Source organism: Elephas maximus, chromosome 2 (assembly GCF_024166365.1).
Source record: "Elephas maximus indicus isolate mEleMax1 chromosome 2, mEleMax1 primary haplotype, whole genome shotgun sequence".
NCBI lineage: Eukaryota > Metazoa > Chordata > Mammalia > Proboscidea > Elephantidae > Elephas > Elephas maximus.
In genome coordinates this window covers 90339931-90354896 of record NC_064820.1, presented here as the reverse complement: position 1 = coordinate 90354896, position 14966 = coordinate 90339931, and positions in this window count along the sequence as shown.

The following is a 14966-nucleotide window of genomic DNA, read 5'->3' as shown; positions in this document are numbered from 1 at the left end:
TCTCCACTCTGTGTTTCCGCATCCGTTCAGCCAGCTTCTGTCCCCCTCAGCCTTCACATCTCCCCTCCAGGCAGGAGCTGCATACATAGTCTCGTGTGTCTACTTGATCCAAGAAGCCCACTCCTCACCGGTATCATTTTCTATCTTATAGTCCAGTCCAATCCCTGTCTGAAGAGTTGGTTTCAGGAATGGTTCCTGTCTTGGGCTAATAGAACATCTGGGGACCATGCCCTCGAGGGTCCCTCCAGTCTCAGTCAGACCATTAAGTCTGGTCTTTTTATGAGAATTTGAGGTCTGCAACCCACTGCTCACCGGCTCCTTCAGGGATTCTCTGTTGTGCTCCCTGTCACGGCAGTCATTCGTTGTAGCCGAGCACCATCGAGTCCTTCTGGTCTGAGGCTGATGTAGTCTCTAATTTATGTGGCCCAGTCTGACTCTCGGGCTCATACTTAGCCTGTGACTTTGGTGGTCTTCGTTCTCCTTTGCTGCATGTGGGTTGAGACCAATTGTTGCATCTTAGATGGCTGCTTGCTAGCACTTAAGACCCCAGACGCCACTCTCCAAAATGGGATGAAGAATGTTTTCTTAATAGATTTTATTATGCCAATTGACCTAGATGTCCCCTGAAACCATGGTCCCCAAACCTCCACCCCTGCTATGCTGGCCTTCGAAGCGTTCCGTTTATTCAGGAAACTGCTTTTGGTTTAGTCCAGTTGTGCTGACCTCTGCTGTATTGTGTGTTGTCCTTCCCTTCACCTAAATTAGTCCTTCTTTACTATCTAATTAGCAAATCCCCCTTTCCCACCCTCCCTCCCTTCCTCCCCCCTCTCATAAACATCAAAGAATGTTTTCTTCTCTGTTTAAGCTATTTCCTGAGTTCTTATAATAGTGGTCACATACAATATTGTCCTTTTGCTACTGACTAATTTCACTCAGTGTAATGCCTTGTAGATTCATCCAAGTTAAGAAATGTTTCACAGATTCATCGTTCTTTATTGATGTGTGGTATTCCATTGGGTGTATATAACATAATTTATTTATCCATTCATCTGTTGATGAGCACCTTGGTTGCTTCCATCTTTTTGCTATTGTAACAGTGCTGCAACTAGGATATATTCCAAGGAGTGGAATTGCTGGATAGTATGGTAGTTCTATTTCTAGATTTTAAAGCAGGCGCCAAATCGATTTTCAAAGTGTTTGTACCATTTTGCATTCTTACCTCTCCAACATTTATTCTTTTGTGTTTTTTGGATTAATGCCAGCCTCGTTGAGTGAGATGGAATCTCACCGTAGTTTTGATTTGCATTTCTGTAATGGCTAATGATCATGAGCATTTCCTCATGTATCTGTTAGCTACCTGAATGTCCTCTTTAGTGAAGTTCCTGTTCATATCATTTGCCCATTTTTAATTAAGTTATTTGTCTTTTTGTTGTTGAGTTTTTGCAGCAACATGTAGATTTTAGAGCTTAGTCACTGATCAGAAATGTCATAGCTAAAAACTTTTTCCCAGTCTGTAAGTAATCTTTTTACTCTTTTAGTGAAGTCTTTGGGTGAGCATAGATGTTTGAGTTCTAGGAGCTCCCAGTTATCTAATTTCTCTTTTGCTGTTTGTGCAGTTCTATTAATGTTTTGCATACTGTTTATGCCAGGTACGAGGGTTCCTAGCATTGTTCCTAATTTTTCCTCTATGAATCTTATCATTTTAGATTTTATATTTAGGTCTTTGATTCATTTTGAGTTCATTTTTGTACATGGTGTGAGGTATGGGTCCTGTTTCATTTTTTTGCAGATGGATATCCAGTTATGCCAGCACCATTTGTTAAAGAGACTGTCTTTTCCCCATTTAACAGACTTTGGGCCTTTGTCAAATATCAGTTGCTCATGTGTGCATGGATTTATGCCTGGATTCTTAATTCTGTTCCATTGGTCTATGTATCTGTTGTTGTGCCAGTACCAGGCTGTTTGACTAGCCTGGTGGTATAATAGGTTCTAAAATCAGGTAGTGTGACGCCTCTCACTTTGTTCTTCTTCTTCAGTAATGCTTTACTTATCCAGGACCTCTTCCTTTTCCACATGAAATTGGTAATTTGTTTCTCCATCTCATTAAATATGTCCTTGGAATTTGGATCAGTATTGCATTGTATCTACAGATCGCTTTGGATAGAATTCACATTTTCACAATGTTGAGTCTTCCTATCCATGAGCAAGGTATGTTTTTCCACTTATGTAGGTCTCTTTTGGTTTCTTGAGGTAACGTCTTGTAGTTTTCTTTGTGTAGGGCTTTTGCATCTCTCGTTAGATTTATTCCTAAGTATTTTATCTTCTTAGGGGCCATTGTAAATGGTATTGATTTGGTGATTGCCTCTTTGTTGCTCTCTTTGTTGGTGTAGAGGAATCCTACTGATTTATGCATGTTTATCTTGTATTCTGATACTCTGCTGAACTCTTCTATTAGTTTCAGTAGTTTCCTTAAGGATTCTTTAGGTTTTTCTGCATAAAAGATCATGTCATCTGCAAACAGAGATACTTTTACTTCTTCTTTACTAATTTAGATGCCTTTTATTTCTTTATCCAGCCTAATTACTCCGGCTAGGACTTGAAGCACAATGTTGAATAAGAGTGGTGATAAAGGGCATCCTTGTCTGGTTCCTGTTCTCAATGGGAATGGTTTCAGTCTCTGTTTCGGATGATGGCGGCTATGGGCTTTGTATAAATGCCTTTTAATTACGTTGAGGAATTTTCCTTCTATTTCTATTTTGCTGAGAGTTGTTATTATGAATGGATCTTGTTTGTCAAATACCTTTTCTGCACCAACTGATAAGATAATGTGGTTCTTGTCTTTTGTTTTATTTATGTGACGGATTACATTGATTGTTTTTCTAATGTTGAACCATCCCTGCATACCTGGTATGAATCCCACTTGGTGTTGGTGAGTTATTTTTTTGATATGTTGTTGAATTCTATTGGCTAGAATTTTGTTGAGTATTTTTATGTCTAAGTTCATGAGGGATACAGGTCTATAATTTTCTTTTTTTGTGGAGACTTTATCTGGTTTTGGTATCAGGGTTATGCTGGCTTCATAGAATGAGTTTAGGAGTATTCCACCCTTTTCTATGCTCTGATATGCCTTTAGTAACAGTGGTATTAACTTTTCTCTGAAAGTTTGGTAGAATTCTCCAATGAAGCCATCAGGGCGAGGGCTTTTTTTTTGTTGGGAGTTTTTATTATTATTATTACTTTTTCAGTCTTTTCTTTTGTTATAGGTTTATTTATTTGTTCTGTCTCTGTGTTAGTTTAGGTTAGTAGTATGTTTCTAGAAATTTTTCCATTTCCTCTAGGTTTTCAAATTTGTTAGAGTACAACTTTTCATAGTACTCTGTTATGATTCTTTTAATTTCATTTGGGTCTGTTGTGATATCACCCATCTCATTTCTTATTTGGATTATTTGCTTTGTCTCCTGTTTTTCTTTTGTCAGTCTGACAAATGGTTTATCAATTTTGTTAATCTTTTCAAAGAACAGCTTTTGGTCTTGTTAACTCTTTCAATTGTTTTTCCATTATTTATATATATATATATTTCATTTAATTCTGCCATAATTTTTATTATTTGCTTTCTTCTGGTGCCTGAAGATTCCTTTTGTTGCTGTTTTTCTATTTGTTCAAGTCGTAGGGATAATTCTTTGATTTTGGCCCTTCTTTTTGTTTGTGTGCATTTATTGATATAAATTGACATCTGAGCTCAGCTTTCTCTGTGTCCCAAAAGTTCTGATAGGAAGAGCTTTCATTCTAGTTGAATGCTATGAATTTCTTTTTCTGTCCTTAATTTGTTTTATAATCCAATTGTTTTTGAGCAAAGTGTTCAGTTTCCATGTGTTTGATTTCTTTTCCCTAACTTTTCTGTCATTTTCTTCTAGCTTTACGGCTTTAAGGTCAGAGAAGATGCTTTGTAGTACTTTGATGTTTTGGATTCTGTTAAGGATTCTTTTATGGCCTAATATGTGGTCTATTCTAGAGACTGTTCCATGTGCATTGGAAAAGAAAGTATATTTGGATGCTGTTGGGTGGAGTGTTCTGTATATGTCTATGAGGTCAAGTTGGTTAATTGTGGCATTTAGCTCTTCCATGTCTTTATTGAGCTTCTTTCTGGATGTTTTGTCCTTCAGCGAAAGTGGTGTGTTGAAGTCTCCTACTATTATTGTGGAGCTGTCTATTTCACTTTTAATACTGATAGAGTTTGTTTTATGTATCCTGAAGCCTCGTTGTTGGGTGCATAAATATTTAATACGGTAATATCCTCCTGGTATATTGTCCCTTTAATCATTACATATTGTCCTTCCTTATCCTTTGTGGTAGATTTAAGTTTGAAGTCTGTTTCATCAGAAATTAATGTAGCCACTCCTGCTCTTTTTTGATTGTTATTTGCTTGATAAATTTTTTTCCATCCTTTGAGTTTTAGTTTTTTTGTGTGTCTTTAAGTCTAAGGTGTTTCTCTTGTAGGCCGTATATAGCCAGAAGGTTTTTTATTTTTTATTATTATTATTTTTTTAATCCATTCTGCCACTCTCTGTATCTTTTTTGGTGTATTTAGTCCATTTACATTCAATGTGATTTTAGATACGTATGTGTTTTGTGCTGTCATTTTCAGGCCTTTTTTGTGTGTTGTTGACAGTTTCATTTTTCCACTTACTTTTTTGTGCTAAGAAGTTTTTCTTTGTAAATTTTGAGCTCCTTTTTTTCCTTTTAGTTGAATTTGTTTTTGCTGAGTCTTTTTGTGTACCTTGCTTTTTATTTTGGAGTGTAGGATTGTTAGTCTTCTTTGTGGTTGCCTTAATATTTACCCATATTTTTCTAAGTTTAGACCTAACTTGTATCTCCCTATATTGCCTCGATTTCATCTGCATATGGAAGATCTATGCCTACTTTATTTAGTCCCTCTTCATTAATTTAAAGTCACCTTTTTACATAATGACTTCACTGATTTCATTTTTAGTGTTTTTTTATCTTGATTTATTTTTGTGATTTCCCTATCTGAGTTGATATCTGGCTGCTCTGTTCTATGTTCTAGTGTTGGGTTGATATCTGATATTACTGATTTTCCATTGATTCTAACTAGAGAATTCTCTTTAGTATTTCTTGTAGTTTGGGTTTGATTTTTGCAAATTCCCTAAGCTTCTGTTTATCTGTAAATGTCTTAATTTCACCTTCATATTTGAGAGAGAGTTTTGCTGGATATACGATTTTTGGCTGGCATTTTTTCTCCTTCAATGCTTTATATATGTCATCCCATTGCCTTCTTGCCTGCATGGTTTCTGCTGAGTAGTCCAAAATTATTGATTCTCATTGTAGGTGACGTTTCACTAATCCCTGGCTGCTCTTAAAATTTTCTCTTTATCTTTGGTTTTGGCAAGTTTGATGATAATATGTTTTGGTGACTTTCTTTTTGGATCTACCTTATATGGGGTTTGATGAGCATCTTGATAGATATCCTGTCAGGGAAGTTTTCTGACAATGTGTCTTCAACAATTCTCTCTGTATTTTCTGTTATCCCTCCCTGTTCTGGTATTCCAATCACTTGCAAGTTATTCTTCTTTGATAGTGAGTCCCATGTGGTTCTTAGGGTTTCTTCATTCTTTTTAATTCTTTTACCTGATTTTTCTTCAAATATATTGTTGCCAAGTGTTTTATCTTCATTGCCACTAATTCTGCATTCCAGTTCCTCAATTCTGCTCCTTTGGCTTTCTATTGAATTGCCTATTTCTGTAATTTTATTGTTAATCTTCTGAATTTCTGATTGCTGTCTCTCTATGGATTCTTCTAGTTTATTAAATTTTTCATTAAGTTCTTGAATAACCATTTTAATTTCTTCAACTGCTTTATCTGTGTGTTCCTTGGCTTTTTCTGTGTATTGCCTGATCTTGTCCCTGATGTCACTCCTGACATTTTGAAGAGTTCTGTAATCTTTTGTATTCTATACTGGTAATTCCAGGAATACATCTTCATCTGGGAGATACCTTGATTCTTTGTTTGGGGAGTTTGTTGAAGCTATCATGGTGTGCTTCTTCATGTGATTTGATATCAACTGTTGTCTCTGAACCATCTATAAGTTATTGTATTGATGTATTTTATGTTTGCTCACTGTTTCCTAGTTTCTTGCTTTGCTTTGTTTTGATACACCCAAATAGGCTACTTGAGTGAGCTAACTTGATTATTGGAGCATTCAAAGCACTAATATCCTGTTAGCAGGTGGCTAGAGCTGTTACCAGGTATACAAGCCTAGGAGTCCATTCATTATTCTTGTATACATTCATCTCAGGTGTCCTGATAGTTGCTCACCTAGGGTGTGTTGTAGGCTCTCACCTACTATCGTAGAAAAGCAGTGGTGATGGGTGTATGCACTGGTTTCTGGTAGTGACAGAGGGTCACACTCTAAGGAAGGCAGGGGGCTGACATCCTTCCCCCAAGTGTCAGTGAGGAAAGAGCATCTCTGTTCTCTGGAGCATTCTGGTAGGTGGGCTCTGCAGCTGTACCTTAGGCACCCAGTGCTCATACCTGTAAGGACTGGTAGGCACTGCTATCCTTGGACCCCTTTCATGGGTGTCTAGGTGGCATGGATGGAGCCTCCAGTCCTCAGGCCCCTCCTGTGGGTAGGTGAAGGCCCTGTTTAATAGGCACAGTGGTATCAGACCTCCAAAGCCTGCCTCTATACAGTATAGCTGAAACAGTTACAGTCAGACCTCAAACAGGTTTGCCTTTGCAATATAATAGCCACCTGGATCCAGGCAGGGGTGAAAGACAAAGTCTGTGGGTCACTTGTACCTGGACTAGAGCTGCTTCCACTCTGAGCTTTCAGATTAGGGGAGTTGGCAGAGTATTTTTCCCCATTTGTTAATTTTGTTCCTACTCCCAGGCCAGGAGAATGGCCCAGAGAATGCAGCAGGGCCTATCTCACTCAGGCCCAGGGAAATCAACTGTTATTGAAGCTGGCTGGGGCAGAGGGAGGAGGGATCAGATAGATAGGAGAGAGTTCTTTCAAAAGAAGGGGCTATTAGATCCACTAGCAGGAAATCTTATCTTGTGCCAAGAGAGCCGTTTTATCTCAGATTCCAGAGACGTGTGTAGCCTGTGTGCATTGGCTGGGTCCCCACCGAGATAGCCCCAGGGAGTTAGGGCTGCATCCCGCCCTTGGCTTCTTTCACTGAAGCATCTATGTCCTAAACTCCGCAGCCCGTCCCACAGGGTGCCAACACTTTGGTTGCCTTCTTTCACTGAAACAGCCACTTCCTAAACACTGCAGCCAGACCCGCTGTAGACACGCCGCAGGGTCAGGGGTGCACCACTCTGCTTTCTTTCTTTCACTGAAGCTGTCATGTCCCAGGAATCTTCTATCAGCTCCGCCACACTCGCTCCAAGAAACATGCCAAGGAATCAGAGCTGAGACACTGCATGGACTCAGCAACTTGTCACTGCTTCTGCACCATCTCTCCCTCCCCTGTCACTCAGACCAATTCTTTAACTTTGCCTTTGATGCTCAGGGTTCCTAGCTTGTCATATATATAATTGATTCACTTGTTTTTTGGGGGTCTTTTTTATAAGAGGGATCACTGGAAACATCTGACTAGTTTGCCATCTTGGGTCCACCTTCACTAATTTGTTTCTTGTCTATCACCTGTATTCTACTCTTTGAATTGCCCCAAACTTCAAAAAATTGTTTTATATTATGCACAGTAATATATTGCTCCCTAGTTCCTACTACTAAACTCTTTTGAAGATATACTTTTGCAATCTACTGAGATGCTCTGCAGAATTGGCTTTCAACTTAAGGCCCACCTTTGCATTAATTAAGTTTCAATGTAAGAAGCAGAAACCACCCTGGGCATTTTAGACAAAGAGAAATTTAATACAGGATGTTTGGTAGGTACAAAATCATTGTGAAGGATGGATCAATGGACTCTATACCAAGTCTCAGGAATGTCTGAGAACTCTACCGAATTAATGTATCAAGGGAACTACGACTACTTCTGAGAACATCACTAGAATTATTTAGCTGAGGACAGTATTGCTTAACTGTAATCTTGGGATCATAAAGCTGCAGCCACAAGTAGCTGTTGCCTGTGCTGTACTGTCCCCACAACTAATTACTGATATACTTGGACTGGTAAACAAATACTGGAACATGAAATCCTGCCACTGCTCTGCCTCAATTGCCTCTCAACACACAGTAAACCTGAGAATGAACGCCAGAATTCTGCTACAATATTATATATTGACAGTATTGCTTGCCAGCAGAAAATAGCCAATAATAGAATGGCTTTACTTTATTTCTGCCTTCTAAAATTACTTAAGAATATCTAATTGGTGGGTTCTAATTCATACTTGTAACTTTGGCCACAAGGAGTCTCAGAAATGTAATTTTAATCATTCTAGCTTCTACAGTACAGGAGGGCACGCTAGAAAAAAAGGAAAAATGGAAGCCAATCAGATGAAACTACTTTGGTTGCTCAAACCCATATGCAGCTGTTTATATTTACCTAATTTTCCAAACTACACCCTAGCCATATGTCTTAATTTGGGTTGTCTAGAGGAGCACAACCATTAACATGTATAGAAAGAGATAAAAGAGAGAGAAATTTACTTCAAGAGATTGGCTTATGCAGCTGTGTGGCTGGCAGTTTTAAAATTTGCAGGTAAGATGACAGGCGAGAGACTTTGGAGGCTTACATGCCAAAATCTGAAGGCCAGGACATGAAAAGAGAGAGGGAGAGAGTGACCTCTGCCAGAACATTCATTTGTATTCTGGAGGAAGACCACACCCCCAAGGAAACTCCCCTTTTAACTGATTGAATGATCACATCAGATCATATCATGGAAGATGATTTCCTTCCATTCCATTCCAGAGCAGCAACTAGTCCAGTGTCTTTCAAACCACTAAGAATTGTAACCTCGCCAAGGTGACACATAAAATTAAACATCACACTATACACACTATTATCTAAACAATAAAATTATGCATCATTTACATAAAAATATTCCCCATTTCCCCAAAATGGGCTATACAAAGTTCCAAAGATCACTGTACTCAATTCTTTGTCATGTTCATACTTCTTCTGTTCAGTCACAATTCCGAGTAAGATGATTATAAGATTTCCCTGCAAGGTAAGCCCAGGTTCATAAGATGTGGAGCATGAGATGTGGAGAGGGAGAGGCTGCTTCTGCTGGCAAGAGAGTTCGTTGGGCCTGAAAGAGCAAGATGGATGGATTTGAACCGCTGATTTTTTGGTTAGCAGCCATAGCTCTTAACCACTATGCCACCAGGGTTTCCATATATATATGTATGTATTATGTATTCATATGAAAATACAAGTCAATCCAAATGTTTCTATTCTTTTCATTTCTCAGAGCTTTAGTTATTCCAATTCAATGAACTAAATTTCATACAAGATACCTGTTAGACTGTGAACTAAACTTGAGCTGTAACTGATTTTCAACTGTATCAGCCTTTGTGACTATAAGGATAAGAGATCACATTAGTGTAGTAATAGCAGGTACTTGGCCCACTGTGCATTTTCTGAGCTAAGAATCTAAAACCTGAGAAAGACATGACTTTTTTCTTTAGACTCTCCAGGGGAGTCATAATTTTCCATCAGGTTCTGTAGTACTCATAGTCGTCATTCCCACTTTAATGGTCTCTTACAGCAGTCACTTGGTTCACCACTGCTTTGTCTTTAACAGGCACCTCATTCCAGGTGACCATATTCAATAAACTCACTAGCTGTCTTATGCCAGGTACTTCTGGTACACCATTTTCCCAGGAAAAACAAATCAAAGCAGTCTGTCATTGGAAAACACGTCTGTTACCAAATGGTACATCGATCAGGTGTTAGCACACAGAATCAGACCAACTCTAAGTATTTGAAAGGAGAGGCAGATTTAATGTAGGAGTTAGGTAATTACAAACTTATTTGAAGGGGTGAAGGAAGGAGTTCTAGAATAAATCTCACACTGTCTACCACAGCCCTTTTTAAAGACATATGGGTACTTTAAGAACAGGTCTTTTTTCCCTCAATTGCATATTTTAACATTTCCAAAATAGTGACACATCATTTTCTGAAAGGTTGTTATTAAATTGATAGCGTCTTAGAGTCATGGAAAAGTAGCATTTATCATCTAGTCATCACTTAATTTCCATTCTGTTCCTAGCAAGGCTGTCTTAAGCAGTATTCAATTTGGTCTCTTAGTAGCCTGTTAGTTTAACTTCTCCATCCCAGTCACAGCCCTTGCCCTCCTAGCCTTTAAACGGTATGTTTCCTTAGACTTTAATCTTTTAGCCTCTTATTGGTCTCCTTTCCACATTTATGTGACTGTAGAAATAGAAGAATACTTCCTTAGAAATTCACCAAACACAAGGAGAGTTTCATTTGAATGTGGATGAAGTATAAAGTTGAACTTTAGTTGTGAAGTATCAGAAGACCTTTGTATACCTCTCAAGTCATACCCTATGAAAAGCTACACAGAAAGCAAGTCACGTAAATCTCATTACATCAGGCTTTATGATTTTCAATTATATTACACATTTTCTGATAAGGATGTTGTTCTTGCTATTATTTTAGTGGCTGTTTCCAAGTTTTAAAGGCACTGGCAATGTAGAAATTAAGGAGATAAAACTCTTATTTATTAAGATAAGTAAATAAAATAGGCAGGAGATAAGAATGGGTAAACACATGTAGAAAGGAAGGGTTTCTAGGAAACACTACTTTGCTCATAGGGAGTCCCTAGATGGCATAAATGGTTAAGCGCTCACTATAGGAAGTTCTAATCCAACCAGAGATACCTTGAAAGAAATGCCTGGCAATCTGCTTCCAAAAGTTCATAGCCATGTAAACCCTATGAAGCAGCTGCACTCTGTGTACATGGGGTCACCAGGAGTCAGAACTGACTCCGTGGCAACTGCTACTTGTACTTTTCTCATGATGCTTCCTTATCCTGAAGCCTTCAGTTGCTCCCATTTGTGTGTGTGTGTGTGTGTGTGTGTGTGTGTGTGTATGTGTGTGTTTTGGAAGGAACCTGTATCTCTATACCAAAGACCCAAGTTGAAATCCTAAAAGGGATAACTCAGGTGCTTCATGAAATTTCTCTAACCTTCAAATTCTTATTCCATAAAAAGGGTAATAGAAATATTCAACTCTAAAGGTCGTTAGGAAGACTAAATGCAAGAATGCAATTGTAGTGGCTAATAACGTGGCATCTAGTAAACTCAGCAATACAGAATACCTGTGTTCTCTTAGCCAGTATGTATTTCTAATACATGACCCCTAAAAGCAGAGAAGAAGGCAAGTAACTATATATTTTCTACTGATATGTACAAGATACTTAATGTTGGTTGAATTTTATAAGTTTTGTATATATTTGTTTGAAAACCCCAATTTCCCTGTGATGTAGTCTTTATTTGTGCTTGCACGGTATGAATTAAAATTCTACAAACAATAAGCAGAGATAAAAAGACAGAGTGATAATAATGCCCTGAAATTTGCTTCTCGATATTGTCCCCTGAAGGAATAAGGTGAAGCCTACAACCTTAAAAAGACTGACACAGGGGCATCGCTGTTCTATGCAAATTTACATTATGAAACAATGATTGTTACAGTTTTCTACTGTAAAACAACTTGGTTAAGTGGAACACATTGAAAATATCATGGCATTTTCCACAGATCTTAAAAAATAAAAACTGCCATCAGTCATTCCAAATCACAGCAACCTTACAGGGCAGAATAGAACCGTCCTGTAGGCTACAGAAGCAGATTGCCGCATCCTTCTCCCGCAGAGTGCCTGGTGGGCTGGAATCACTGACCTTTTAGGAAGCACCAATGCTTTAAACCTGGTGGTACAGTGAGCTTGTAAATCAGCTTCAAACTGAATGAGACCACAAAGAATTTGTTGAGAAATGACTCTGAAAGTGTGAAGTGAAGGGTAGGGAAGTATGTGTCAGCTATGATGAAAGTAAAGGATACATAGACCCCAGGAAAGGATCTGGGCTCACGCGGGTCAGATGAATTTGGTGTGGATGGTTTCGCAGAGACTACCTATTGAGTTTGCGGGAGGCGATGACTAATTATATTAAGTGTTATCAGAGAGTTGTATTAAGGAATGATTATGAACTACATTATACCAACAAACCAATCCAAAAGTCTAAACCAACTACTATATGCTTTCACAAATAACGTGTCCAAGTAAATAATGAGCTCACACATAATGTGCATAGCACGTGTAGGAAAACATTGTGCGAAGGGATTGGGCAGTTGGCAAAAAAAAAAGTACAATGCACATGCTATTTTTGTAGTGTATACAGTAATCATTTTCAGTGAACTTAATATGAGGATGATTAGAGAAGATGGAGATTAACTCTGAATTTCATCACCAAGATAAAAGGATGTTCAGCTACTAGGTTTATCACTCTGCTGAAGCCAGATGCACATGATGGCAGAGTCAGGATGGATCCCATGGCTAAGGGCCATGGTACTTGGCTCCAGCATTCAATAGCTGAGGGTCCACCTCCTGATTTGATTCAAAAGAAGACAAAATGACAGTCTGTCTCTAGGAAGCCTGTGATTCTGACTTAATGGGTTATAAAAGAAAAGTCAGAGGGGCTGGCTTTTATTCTAGGACAGTTGGTTCTTGTTTGTGTTTAATTCACAGAAACTTTTAATTCAAATGAATCTTGGAGGTCACTGAGTCAAACCGTCTTACGTGCATGATTCCCTTCAAGAAAATCAACAGCAAGTGGTAATTTCATCCTGCTTGACTGACTCTGGTAATAAAAACTCACTAATTCAGGAGGAAGCCTGTTCAATAATTAGACCTTTATAATTATTCAGAATCCCTTCTTTATATATGGTCAGTTTACATAACTTTTACTCAGATATCGTTACATCCATACACAAACACACACACACACAAACACATGCTTTGACTCATCCTATATTTATAGACCTTCAAATAGGTACAGTTATTATGGTCTAATGATATTTTAAAGCGGCCAAATATTCTCAGAATTAGTGAAATGACCATCTCTTTACCCCAAACAATAGCAGCAGTGTTAACATAAAATACGTCCAGAAATTGGTGCTGTGCTTGCTTTGGTGCATATAATTCCTAAAACCTCACTTTATAGGAAGAAAACTATAGTGAGGTCAGAAACCTTTCCAAAATCATACAACTAAGTATTAGTGTCAGGATTTAATTTTAGGAATTCTATCTATACGGCCTGTGCTCTTAACTACTTTATATTGATGAAAAAAAATTCATTTTATCTATATTAACACTTTAAATTTCTTAGAAAATTAAGTCAAATTTTGAAAAAAGGAAAGAAAATATGGATGTTTAATAACTATCCATAAAAAATTAGTGAAGTATAACTACTGTACATAGAAACCAATAGATATAAATATTACTTATCAATGAATCAATATTTTGTTAGTTAAATGACAAAAATTTAGTTGAACTAAAAAAGAAAGAACAGAATTTGAGAAAATATCATTTAGGGACAGGGTAAAGAAGCAATTAAACTTTCACAGTTTTATGTACACCTACTCCACACTTGTAGACTATCTCATTATCTGATATTTTGCATTTATGACAAGAGTAAAAAATCTACTACCTGACTATTTTGCACATCATTGATGTACATCTGGCAATAATGAAGGCAGAGGTGTGAGGTAAAAGTAATGCTGCTTGTGGTGGTTAAGGCTATGTATCAGCTTGGTTGGGACATGATTTTCAGTGATTTGGAAGTTATGTAATGAAGTGACTTGGAGTTACGTAATCCCCCATGTGTCTGCCAGTTTGTCGTACTGTGGGGGCTTGCATGTTGCTGTGATGCTGGAAGCTATGCCACCAGTATTCAGATACCAGCAGGGTCACCCATGGAGGACAGGTTCCAGCTGACCTTCCAGACTAAGACAGACTAGGAAGAAGGAACCGGCAGTCTACTTCTGAAAAGCATAAGCCAGTGAAAACCTTATGAATAGCAGTGGAACACTGTCTGGTATAGTGCTGGAAGATGAGCCCCCCAGGTTGGAAGGCACTCAAAATATGACTGAGGAAGAGCTGCCTCCTCAGAGTAGAGTTGACCTTAATGACGTGGATGGAATAAAGCTTTTGGGACCTTCATTTGCTGAAGTGGCGTGACTCAAAATGAGAAGAAACAGCTGCAAACATCCATTAATAATCAGAACCTGGATGTATGACGTATGAATCTAGGAAAACTGGAAATCATCAAAATGAAATGGGACACATAAATATCGATATCCTAGGTGTTAGTGAGCTGAAATGGACTGGTGCTGGCCATTTTGAATTGGACAATCACATAGTCTACTATGCTGGGAATGACAACTTGAAGAGGAATGGTGTTGCATTCATCGTCAAAAAGAACGTTTCAAGATCTATCCTAACGTACAAAGCTGGATAATATCAATATGGCTACAAGGAAGACCAGTTAATATGACTATTATTCAAATTTAGCCACCAACCGCTAGGGCCAAAGATGAAGAAATAGAAGATTTTTATCAGCTGCTACAGTCTGAAATTGATCGAACATGCAATCAAGATACATTGATAATTACTGGTGATTGGAATGAGAAAGTTGGAAACAAAGAAGAAGGATCAGTAGTTGGAAAATATGGTCTTGGTGATAGAAACAATGCCAGAGATCAAATGATAGAATTTTGCAAGACCAACAACTTCTTCATTGCAAATACCTTCTTTCACTGTGACTATACACATGGACCTCACCAGGTGGAACACACAGAAATCAAATTGACTACATCTGTGGAAAGAGACGATGGAAAAGCTCAATATCATCAATCATAAGGAGGCCAGGGGCCAACTGTGGAAAAGACCATCAATTGCTCATATGCAAGTTCAAGCTGAAACTGAAGAAAATCAGAGCAAGTCCACGAGAGCCAAAATATGAC